Here is a 12,829-nt window from a genome sequence, read left to right as displayed (position 1 = left end):
ATAGATGGGAAAATCTATTTAAGTAAGTATAAGTATATAAAAATACAAGATACTCGTGCGTGCTCGTGCCAAGCTCGTGCCTTATTTATGAGCGTTTAAATAAGACATATAATTTTAATTTATACGAACTCTTATATGCAGACACCTCACACCTCCCATTTAACTAACACTAAAATATATATTGAATATAACTAAGTCGTGTCCTCGACGCAAAACAACCTCTAATATATTTCGCTCACGAACCGCGGACGCAGAGTCTGTAAGAACTTACCCGCCCTCATTAACTAGTGTTCGCACAAAGATTTCTTTCATGAAAACTTTCAGGAGTCTTTCACTATTCTTCCTTTTCGTGCGGGAATATTTCTTTTAGCTTAGCTGTATAATCATTAAGTGGTACTTAATAATGGTGTCGGTTTAAGGAGGTTCTCTTTTCTCTATTGAAATGTGTTAGATAGGCTGTACGTTAGGAAGATAAAGCGAAGTCTTTTTGAATTAGGAAATACTTATACAATATGACAGAGAAGAAATAAGATATTTTTACGTGTATATAACACGTTTTTAACATTCTATTTGGATATTATTAACTAGGACAGATTTTTGATTATAAATCTAGATAAAAATTATAAGGGTTCAATGTTTTATGAAGTAAATAAACGAATTAAATATGTAAACTTTTGAATTTATAGGATGTTCAATCATAATCGGCTTAGAATTCTAATCACAGATAAAAAAAGTTACCGCGCAAATTAATCTGACATTTCGTTCACAAGCTGTCAAACGTCGATTGTGGTTTTGTGAATCCGAAAACTCGAAACGGGATTTAAAAATTTGAACAAGGAACAAGTGGAAGTTGAAATGACACGTTTAGCACATCCATTGTACAAAAAGTGCGGAGACAGCGGCCGCGGGCACGGCGGGCGGAGCGAACGTGACGCGACTGTTGTTTTTTACCTTTGACTTGAGCTAAATTTGATTTTTATTGTGTACAGCCAGCACAGCGGCGGCAGATTTAAATGTTAATGTTTTGAATTTGGAATGGCTTTGTTGCTTATGTTGGCAGTAATGTTTGGATAATTTGGACGCACGTGATAATTCGAGTTTGAATATTTCGAGAAAGTATTAATAAAAAGTTTCGTAACTGTTTTGAAACAATTACGAATAATTAAATACGAGTAATGATTACTAATTTATATAAAATTATACTAACATTTTCAGTTAACATTTACCGTTTAACATGACCTCATTACTTCCCTTACCATAGACGCGTGATAGATGAACCTGCCACAGATTAAAAAGATCAGTACCAAACGTTTTGGAAAATCGAAATTGCGCGTACCGTTCAATTCGTCTTATACAATACGGTAGCATCTGGCGCTGTGACATATGACCTGCTGGAAGCCGCCATTACGTAGATTGGCTGTCGTAACGTTGTACAATGAACGTTATTGTGATGTGGCCTAGCCTAGTTCCCGTTTTATGTTTTTGCGATAACGTATCCTCTATTATCTGGGTCTAACCGCACTTAATGTTGGCTGTCGAGTGATTGTCGAATTGTTTTGGTTACAAAGTTATTAGTGTACGGGAATGGAGTAGGCTTAAGGGCGCTCGAAACCGGGTATGGAATCATGTCAATAAGGTAAAATAAATAAAAATAGCTTGTGTATAACAAGCTTATTGATTAGGTTTTAGCAAGAAGCTTATATCTAATACACTGGAGATTGCACTATGAACATTAACTTGTAACAAGAAAATATGACGTTGAATGACGCCTGTATTGAAATCTCCAGTGTATTAGATATAAGCTTCTTGGGTTTTAGAGGAACAAACGTTTTAGGTAGGTTTGTCTATAATATTGATGTCTATAAAATGAAACGCTAAATTTGTTGCTAAGCGCAAATCTCGAAAATAGCTGAACCGATTGCGTTTATTCTTTTTTTATAAGATTCCTTGAAGTGAGAATGATTCTTAAGGAGAGAAAACGTAAACATGTACCAAAGTCGAAGCCGCGGCGGACCGCTAGTTATATTACGTATAATATATTACGATAAAATTAGGATAGCTCTGAAACTCAGTCATGTGTAGAAATTGCTCTCGACGGACATATCAGTAAACTACGTAGGTACAATGCACATAAAGTCTCTAGAAAAACTTAGACTAGTTCACTAAAACGAATAGAACAAGACACTAGATATTTTATCATAAAAGAAAGATACTAGGTGGATGTTGACATAGTAAGCACCATTACTCATTTTCGCTTCGAGAAAAATGCTATGTTAAATAGGTCTGTCATTCATAGTGTCTGTCATAATATCTTGTCTATGCTATGGGTATTTTATCTGTGTAATTCTAGTTTGAGTTATTCTAATTTTCTTTTTTTATAGACAGTTTACTATTTTTATACGAATAAGCAGTAATTTATATTAAGTATATATAATTTGAATATGTTATGCTTGAGCGTAGATTCAATACAAACAACTTAACATAATATCAGTCACTGGTCGATAGTAGTCAATATATTTATATATATAAAAATGAATCGCAAAATGTGTTGGTAAGCGCATAACTCGAGAACTGCTGAACCGATTTCGATAATTCTTTTTTTATTATATTCCTTATAAGTACGAGGATGGTTTTTATGTAGAGAAAACGTAAATATGTACCACGGGCGAAGCCGGGGCGGACCGCTAGTAAATAATAAATAGTAGTCAAATGCAAGTGCCCATTTTATATTATGGTAGGATTTCTAAACTATCACTAAGTTAAAATAACAATAGCTTACGAAACCTTTTGTCGCACAAATCCTTACCCCGTTTCTAACTATAGCCTCATGATTACATTTGTCTTATTATCTAAGCGCTAAATGTATATTTAAAACATGCAAATTCCAAGACCAAATTGAGTTCTAACCCTTATCGTTGTCGCGCACGGAGTGGCATTTCCTCCCACTCAAGACCTTGGAAGTTACGATGTCTTGAAGCAGTGTTAATTCCAGAGTGGAAAAATGACAGAGCTATATGGATCGTCTAGCGCCATCACTCTCCCACACTGGAAGTAATACTGCTTTAAGACGTTATGATTACCCAAGTGATTAATATAAATTACGCCCAGAATATCATATGTCAGGGATATTAACGTTATCTGCTAAATTGTTGAGGCTCGTAAAAGTATAGGCGGCATCTTGGGACTAAGTTCCGTTATGAATTTTAAATGCATAGTTTGAGTAAACTAGTCACTTATCTTTTTACTTCATGATTACTAGTGAAACAATGGATAGGGTATAATCATTAAAATGGATACTTTAACTACATTTCGCTCACGGTTTCGCCTGTAAGTATGTAACATGTTATGGAGAGTTTGCCGCATCGTTCGTTAAATTTCCATCCCTTATTTCACGCTTTATAAGTTTTGCCTTTCGCAAATAGTATGTCATTCTGAAAAGTTATGTGTATCGATATTCTTTCATATTCGCATAATGTAAAGTAGAAAAGGACGTCTCTTAGCGTAGGTATGTATTTAATTATCATTTTCTGATAAAAATAATCCATTGTTATGCGTTACCTACTTAATATGATGTTTTTAGTGACATTATTAATTATTATCGTAGTAAAATACGAAATAACAGATAACATTAACTTCTTAATGTAACATAGTTATTTTTCTAAGTCCATATAAGTAACAATAACGGCCAATAATGTAGCGTAAACGCCCGTGATGTGGTACGTAAATAAATGATTAATCTTTAATGGGAGCCCACATTGACCGGGTAATGACCGAAATAGCCCTATCATCCCGGTTGATGAACACAATGACCATAAAATTGTATTATGCGGCCGTTGCGGGCCTTAGCGAGATAGGTCACTTGTTTTCACCACCGCTATTATGTATAATTGCCTTTTACAGAAATAATGAGCTTTTTATTGTGGACACAAATTATGCGATAAACGACGAAAAGGTAATGCTGGTGACGAATTTTGGAATGTTGAGTGAAAACGTAATTTGTTTTTGTTTGCGGTTTATTAAGGATAGAATAATTTATTATTCCTTTCTTAATTGTTTTTTTTATGATGAATGAGGGATCTTTATCATTTAGGTACACAATTCCATAAAAAGTTTACTCATTAGGCATTATAATGTTCACTAATTATGCTGGATAACGAGATCATTGAATAAAAGAAATATAATTTGGCCCACAAATATTATCTATGTTTATGTATTGCGTGCAGCGATCTGTCGTTCGAAGCTTCAGGAGCAAATGCTAAAGGTCAATGCGGGGATGGGGGAGGGGAGGGGCATGGAGTACTTATGCAGGTTGTAATACATCATAAAAACGTAACTTGATTAAGAATTAATAATGCTGACTAAAATCTATTAGCATATGAAATGCCAAATCATTATAACTTTAAGAGCGTGAACCAGCATTAATGTAGGTCACGTCTACTCTATCTATTAGTTAGTCAAACTCCTAGACAATAAGTAAGTTTATTTGCTACAACATGGCTCCAACATACTCAAAATGCATACGCTTATCTAAGACATAGCAGACTTATTTATTTACATCTAACATTCCGAGCAATCAACATGCTTCAGTTCTAATAACGTTGCAGTCATTACGCGGAATGCCCAGCGATTGTCGTTAGTTCTTTAATTAAATCGCTAGAACGGCGAGGGATGGACGGGCGGTCATTGTGCATTATCCCCGGTTGATTACATCCCAAGAATTGCGAATGTTGCATTCGGATTCGGGCAATGTTAGTAATGTAGTTTGTGAAAACGGATGAAAATGTATGGTGCGTTGTGTTTAGATGGTGATTTATAAATGTTCTATCTCGGTTGATGCGGTCTGAATCAAGAGTGTGGTTTGTAGAGTCTCTTTAATCTAAATGTGTATCATTTGAAGCTTTATTGATTTCTTTCTTTTACATTTTAAACAAATCGATGAGAGAGATGTTAATTTTGCTATGCTGTTAAGATAATTACATAAATAATATCGGAAAGTTATAGGATTGAAATTATTAATTTGTAATCGGAAAAAATAATGACTTTTACAATTTTTTAAATGTGACACTAGATATAAAAATGTAGTAGATTGCAAGCTGTTAGGAGGATTTCTAGCTTGATTTAGTCCATCGTCCGGTGAGACGTGTTCCGCTCACGCCGCCCCATGAGGTCAGAGCTGGCGGGCTCATAGTTTGTGTTGGCCTGGAGACGGGCAGCTGCTGATGGGGTCACGGACGAATTCTACCTATACCCGTGTCCCCGTCGTTGATGCGGCTTGACGGAATACAGACAATTTTGGTCGGTAGGAATCCGACATAACCCACGGCCCTTTCCCCGGAAGCCGTGGGTATCTATGCAAGATTTCCCCTCTTAAAAAAAAGAGGATTTCTAGCTTAAGCTAGAATGAGATTAACCAACAAAAGCTCAGGATTGCATCGAAAATCAATTGTAAAAGAGACGAACAACATAATCTTGTGAGGAAATGGAAATTCCGGAACTTTCTTGTACATCTTACACTGCTATAAATATGGTATCGGATCTGTAAAAATATTCTCCCGTTATATATATCATTTATTGCGATGTAAAACAGGGAACATAGTTATGTGAAGTTCGTGAAGCAACCCAAACATATATTGTCTGACAAGCTGACATCTGTAGTTGAGCATCGTCACTCCCTTACAAGGTTGCCTGACAGCGCAATAAAGTCTACGTGACAATTGCGTACCTTGGCCTACGTTGCTCCATTTGTTCCAGCAACAATGTGAATTGCTATATCAAACAGGCATTGGATAACGAATGCGAGTGCCATATAGAACGTAAACGATTTCTAGATAGATGCAATCGAATTTCGTAAGTCGGTCACGCTCAAGCTCGTTCACACGAAACGAGCGACTCATTCCAAGAATATCTTTTCAGCTTATTCAAAACTTGACACTTCGTAGCTCTAGAATCCATATAAAACGTTTCTATTGAGAGAACTGATACGGATAAAAGATTTGATTTCAATTTAAGTAAAAGTTAAATTTTTGTTTTTAATTTAAATTTAGTTCTTTACCTTAGTAAGAACCTTTCCAAAGAATGAAGAGGTCATAATATAATAGAAAAGAAAACTTACAGTAGCATCATATTATAAATAGATATGCATTATGGTCTTGTTCATAAAACGAACTACCATATTATGTGACACATAATTTAATAGACTTTTTGAAACTGAAATTTATATTTTTTTAATTTAGTTTTAAGTGAATATAACTATAATGTAATGTTAAATACACACTAATTAAATATAAATTAAAGCTTAGCACTTTAACAGTTCCATGGAATACATTGTAATGTTAGTTTTGCGAACGTGGGAATTGGAGTTCCAGTAATATGGTTGGAAATAAATGAAATTGCTATTGAATGTGGATTAGTTTTACGTGATATATGAGAAGATAATATTATTGTTCCTACATTTTATTATATTTTACACATGATATTATTGTAGTTAATGTATTATCCATACTAATATTATTATAAATGCGAAAGTAACTCTGTCTGTCTGTCTGTTACTCAATCACGCCTTAACTATTGAACCAATTTGCATGAAATTTGGTATAGAGATATTTTGATACCCGAGAAAGGACATAGGCTACTTTTTACCCCGGGACATGGGGTAGGTTGTATCCCGAAAATCCCCCGGGAACGGGAACTATGCGGGTTTTTCATTGACTGCGCGGACGAAGCCGCAGGTGGAAAGCTAGTTATGTATAAGTATAGTTATTGTTATTAGTAGATGTTTCGTACTTAGAAAATCCCTTAAAATTGTCGTAATGTCGTCGTCGTGTTTTATTCGTTACTAGCTTTCCAACCGCGACTTCACACACTTTGTCTAAAACCTAATAAATTATATACTAAAATCATCCTCTTGAATCTATCTATCTATTTAAAAAACGCATCAAAATCCATTGCGTAGTTTTAAAGATTTAAGCATACATAGGGATAGAGAAAGCGACTTTCTTTCATACTATATAGTGATGATGATGTTTCTCTTATAATGATTATCTCTATATAAAAATGAATCCTTATTTACCTCGGTCACAGCATCACGCATGAACGGCTGGACCGATTTCGATAATTCTTTCGTATAGTATTCTAAGTACGAGGATGGTTCTTATGTGAGAAAACGTCAACATGTACGTCGGGCGAAGCCGGGGTGGACCGCTAGTTTTAAATACAAATTGGAATAGATTTTACGGAAACTATTTTAATATTCAATATAACTTGCAAGTTGTCTCTTCGAAATTAGTGAATTCACAACACTTCTGTTTTCAACAACATGGCGTCAGCAAACACTACTAATGTGTTTTGTTTTTGTTTATCTCGTTTCTGTGGAGGATTTCTTGTTTTATAAAATAATTAATATATAATTTCACTGTAAAATTAGGATAATTATTTGTTAGTGGCTAAATATTGGATCAAAGATTTAAATTCTATCTCCTGAAAAGAAATAGGTAGCGACTTTTTAAAATGTATATTATATTATTATGATACTTATTGTATTATTAAAGTAATGAATAGATAAAATAACAATCTTATGCTAAAACGAAAAATAATTTGGATTCAAAGATATATTCAGCGAAACGTGAACCTTCCAACTCAAGTACCTATTTTCCCGGAAACTTATTTAACACGGTAGCCTTTACCTTATAGTTTCTAGGTCAGTCGAATTGTAAAGGTCCATTTACATCAAACGAGCGAATGCTCATTCTAATCCCACTATGTCAAATTCTTTTAATGTAAACAGGCGTAGAGCATTCTTTCGTTGTTTGTGCGTTCGAAAAGATTCTATGCAATGTTCTAATACTGAACTACACTGAGTTCGAGTTTTCGTTTACACTAAAAGGTCACGAAATAATGCTCTTGCTCGAGTTTTCGTTTACACTAAAAGATCACGAAAGAATGCTCTTGCTCTATCTCTATGTTCGTTCGATGTAAATGCACCGCAAACAAATAGTCCCTTCCAGAAGTGACTTGCGACCACACTCAGTGTGTTGAATGAAAACATCTATAGAGCTCTTCGTTCTACGGGAAATGCGTCAAATTTAGAGATGTGCCATTTGTAATTCCGTTACCATTTTTAACACGATTTTATTAGCTTCACCTGTATCTATCCGACTAATTTAGCCTGGATTTTGACCCTTTTTAAATAGGTAGACAGATTTTATTAAACTTTTGTATACCTACTGATCAAGGATCGGTGTTAATAAAATTTCATGAGTTTATTATGTGAAAGCATGCTGTTTAGTTTTTAACACACTTTTTTATTGTTTTCGTGTGATTAAAATGAAGTAATTTTATAAATGAAACAAATTATTTCGGAACGATAGAAATGTTACTACTACTTGTATGAATATTGATAAAAAAAATATTATTAAATGTACCTGTAAAATTTTTATGAGTTATTAAAATTGTTAAAAAAAAAACAACTGTTACTATTAAATTCTGTTACTAGGGCCGATTTTTCAATGCTTGGATAAAACTTATCCGTCCAATAAAGTATTACACGATAATATTAAAATGTCACGTAAACTGTCAAATACGGGCAATTACAATACGTATTTAAAATGGCAGTTTTATACATTATTCGACGAATAAGTTTAATCCAAGCATTGAAAAATCGGCCCTTAACAGAATAAAATGTTAACACCTGGCGGAGCACTGTGGCTGCCCTCTGCCCTAGCTATACAGAAACATAAGTCAAGTTAGTCAACAGAATTAAGTCTTGTTTTCCAGAAAACAAGAAGGTGTTTTATTATTATTGACAGGAAGTTTTTCAAGCGCGATATAATAAGTATCTCTCATAAATAATTTACGATGTTTGCAAAAAAAATTGCTCTTTTTACCAAAGATGGAAAATAATCACGCGGAAAACAAGTTTGCGAGCAATTTAAATACTTATTAGTTGATTTGAAACTTCGGGTTTTCATCGTAATTTTCCTTTACTTTGTACAAATATTTTTGCTGTGAATTTTTGTTAGCAAGTTGTAATTGGAAAACAAATATTTTTGAAGGAGACAATAATTAAGAATTAAGAATTGTTTCTATTTGTAACCAGAATTTTTATATTTTGTGTAATTCAAATTCAAATTCAAAAAATTCAAATATTTTTATTCATGAATATGGGTACAAGTCAGGTGACGACATAATTGAGTGCAGATAATATAAGGAAATGAAAAATTAAATTGATAAAAGTCTGTGGCATCTAGTGCGTGTTATGAAGTTATATCATTTGAAATAACAATTTCAGAACCTGGAATATTTACAATGAAATACCGGTAGTATTACTCCAATAATATTATATAACAAAGAAAAAGTGATAACTTCTTAAATCTAGGGGCGGGTTATCCTAGCCGAGGATACAGTTGAAAAATGACAACGATTTTGTAACAAAAGCCTCTATATAATTTCATATGAAGTTAGAAGAACATATAAGCCTACTATTAATGTATCCAGTTTACTAGACCCCTCTCTGATTTATAACTTACTAACTTTCCGCCCACGGCTTCGCCCGCGTTTTTAAAGAAAAACCCGCATAGTTCCCGTTCCCGTAAGATTTCCGGGATAAAACCTATCCTATGTGTTAATCCAAGTTACCCTCTATATGTGTGCTAAATTTCATTGTAATCTGTCAGTAGTATTTGCGTGAAAGAGTAACAAACACACACACATCCTCACAAACTGTCGCATTTATAATATTAGTAGGGTAGGATTCATTATAACTTATTCAGTTTGTAGGTCTTTTTAATTGGTCAGGACTATATAATTTTATAAATGCTCTTGATCGTGATAAAATGATGAAGTACGCTTAAGGGTAGCTTATAATTAAGGTTTTATTGAGTTCAAGGGAACCATTGAGACTTTTTGAGAAAACTTCTTCCATCTTATTTCGTGAAATATTTAATAATTATGCTTAACATAAGTGTCTGTACATTTAGAATTAAGATGTTGTTCACATAAAAATGGTTATTTACAGAAATAGGTGGTTACATCAACATGGTATCAAGATTAAAAAAACGGGCGACGAAAACGTTGGAAATGTATTGTTTCATATATGAGTTTATTGTAATACTCAATACTTCAATACTATACAATCATTTATTTACTTGTAAATAATAACAACTTGCATTCGATTTCTATACTCAATCGCATGTTATTACTGACAATAAGCAATAATCACAGCCAAATTATATCGGATACGTTGACAAAATAGCAATCATACATGTCGTTAGTTACGTCGCATTTATAACTAGCGGTTATGACGTCACATGGCGCTGAAAATATCCGCTGTTATACGTATCGAATATTCTAGCTCTATGTAATGATTGTATAATTAATGCGTTGTTTATTTTGCGGAATAATGGAGTGGTATGAACGTTAAATTGGTGAGAAAATAAGGAATTGTTACCTACGTTTATATGATACTAGCTGCGTCCCTCGGTTTGCTACGATCCTATTGGTGTTAGTATTATCTATACTAATATTATAAAGCTGAAGAGTTTGTTTGTTTGTTTGTTTGAACGCTCTAATCTCGGGAACTACTGGTCCGATTTGAAAAATTCTTTCTGTGTTAGATAGCCCATTTATCGAGGAAGGTTATAGGCTATATAACATCACGCTACGGCCAATAGGAGTGGAGCTACGGGGGTGACACCGCGCGGAGCAGCTAGTGATGTTATATAGCCTATACTCTATAGCTTTCTGCGAATAATAGACTATCTAATATTGAAATAATTTTTCAATTTGGACCCGTTGTTCTTGAGATTAGTATAAACGTTCAGCTTTATACTATTAGTATCGATTATACCTATTATTGCACGCCTCATAAGCGAAGCGTTGAGGTGGGTACTACTGTCGCTTCGCGCAAAACATCTGATTTTTCAAACTTAAAATGTCTTTATGTATCATACATTGCACTTGTAAGATAATACATACACACACATATTAAGAAAAAACACTATTTTTAACGTTCATGATATTTTTGATGTCATTTTTGTTATTTAAACTAGTTAAAAAACAGTTTAAAAAAGTTCTGTCTTGGACGTCCGTGTGTCTGTATGTGCGGATCCTTTTTCTTGTTAACACGATAGCGACCGAAATACTTTACTAATCGAGTCTTTTTTTTTCTCTTACGCTTGAGTATGCTCAGTATGCCCTTTCATTTTTCAGGGTCTGATTCGATGTGGTTTAATTGTTATTAAATAAACAAAAAAAACTCGGATGTTTTTTTTTTTTTTTTTTTTTTTGAAGTGAATTTTTATATTTTTATTGAAATTGATTCCAGAAGATTACTGGGAACTTTAAAAATTCATTTTGTTACTTTTATTAGTAGGTACGATCCTTATAAGTATTTTAGTGTATTCAACCAACTTAAAAAAGTGTGACTATTTTACAACAATTTGAATATGAATTGTATTATTGTATACAATATCGAAGCTTTTTAAGAAATGTATAAAATACTTTTTTAAGAATTATTATCATACATAATATTATGTTACCGGCAATATATTAAAACCGGCATTGTATGCAATTCTTAGTAAATGTATGTTATTCCGAGAAACAGTCGGAATGAAATAAATGAAATTCGTCACATTACCTACTTATATCTTTAAATCTGAACTTTTCCTAAGTAGCAAACACATTTGCAAATGTGGGTGGTTTTTGGGGTAGCTATTAACCAATATGAGGTCAAAACTAAAATCCAAGATGGCGCCGACGAAAATTTGAAATCTTTTCGTCATGGGTGTCATTTTCATGGTTTTTGGGGTAGCTATTAACGAATATGAGGTCAAAACTATAATCCAAGATGGCGCTGATGAAAATTTGACTTTTTTTCGTGATGGGTGTCATTTTCATGGTTTTTGGGGTAGCTATTAACGAATATGAGGTCAAAACTAAAATCCAAGATGGCGCCGACAAAAAATTTACATCTTTTCGTCATGGGTGTCATTTTCATGGTTTTTGGGGTAGCTATTAAACAATATGAGGTCAAAATTAAAATTCAAGATGGCGCCGACGAAAATTTTACACATTTTCGTCATGGGTGTCATTTTCATGGTTATTGGGGTAGCTATTAACCAATATGAGGTCAAAACTAAAATCCAAGATGGCGCCGACGAAAATTTTACATATTTTCGTCATGGGTGTCATTTTCATGGTTATTTTGTTCTCTTACGCTTGAGTATGCTCAGGAATAGAACCCTTTCATTTTTCAGGGTCTGATTCGATGTGGTTTAATTGTTATTAAATAAACAAAAATAATAATTAATAAATAATTATTAAAAAAAAATTATGAGGCGTGCACTTTTGGATTTTCCAAACTATTTTGTTTTTCCTGAGTAATTTACTTAACTTTATTTTTTATGTTATTTAATATAAATTTCATTGTTTATCGGAAGTTTCCATTTTTTGTTGTTTATATATACCAAGACTTTTTAGTGTACCTACAGAGGCTGGGGTCTTCAAATTAAATACCGGATATGCTGAACTACTTTATTACATTTATAAATTTATACTTTATTACACGTTAACTTAATAGGTAGGCGAGTGGCAGGCGACTGGCATAGTTACTATACTCTTTGGCGACTGGCTCTCGCAGGAGTGTCGCCATTCGCCGCGCCACATACCGCTGAATTTACGATATTCGATTACTGCGAATAATAACACACACTACAACTTCATAATATGAAGTCTTATACGTATACTATATTCATTTAAAATCTAGAGAGTATTGAAGTATAGGAAGGAGCATGCCTACGGCACTTAAAATATCACGATAAAACAATATTAAAAA

The sequence above is a fragment of the Colias eurytheme genome, chromosome 9 (genome assembly GCF_061535395.1).
Source record: "Colias eurytheme isolate Ceu_HAF_F1 chromosome 9, ilColEury1 Martin Lab GWU primary, whole genome shotgun sequence".
NCBI lineage: Eukaryota > Metazoa > Arthropoda > Insecta > Lepidoptera > Pieridae > Colias > Colias eurytheme.
Note: the sequence above shows the minus strand (reverse complement) of the source record.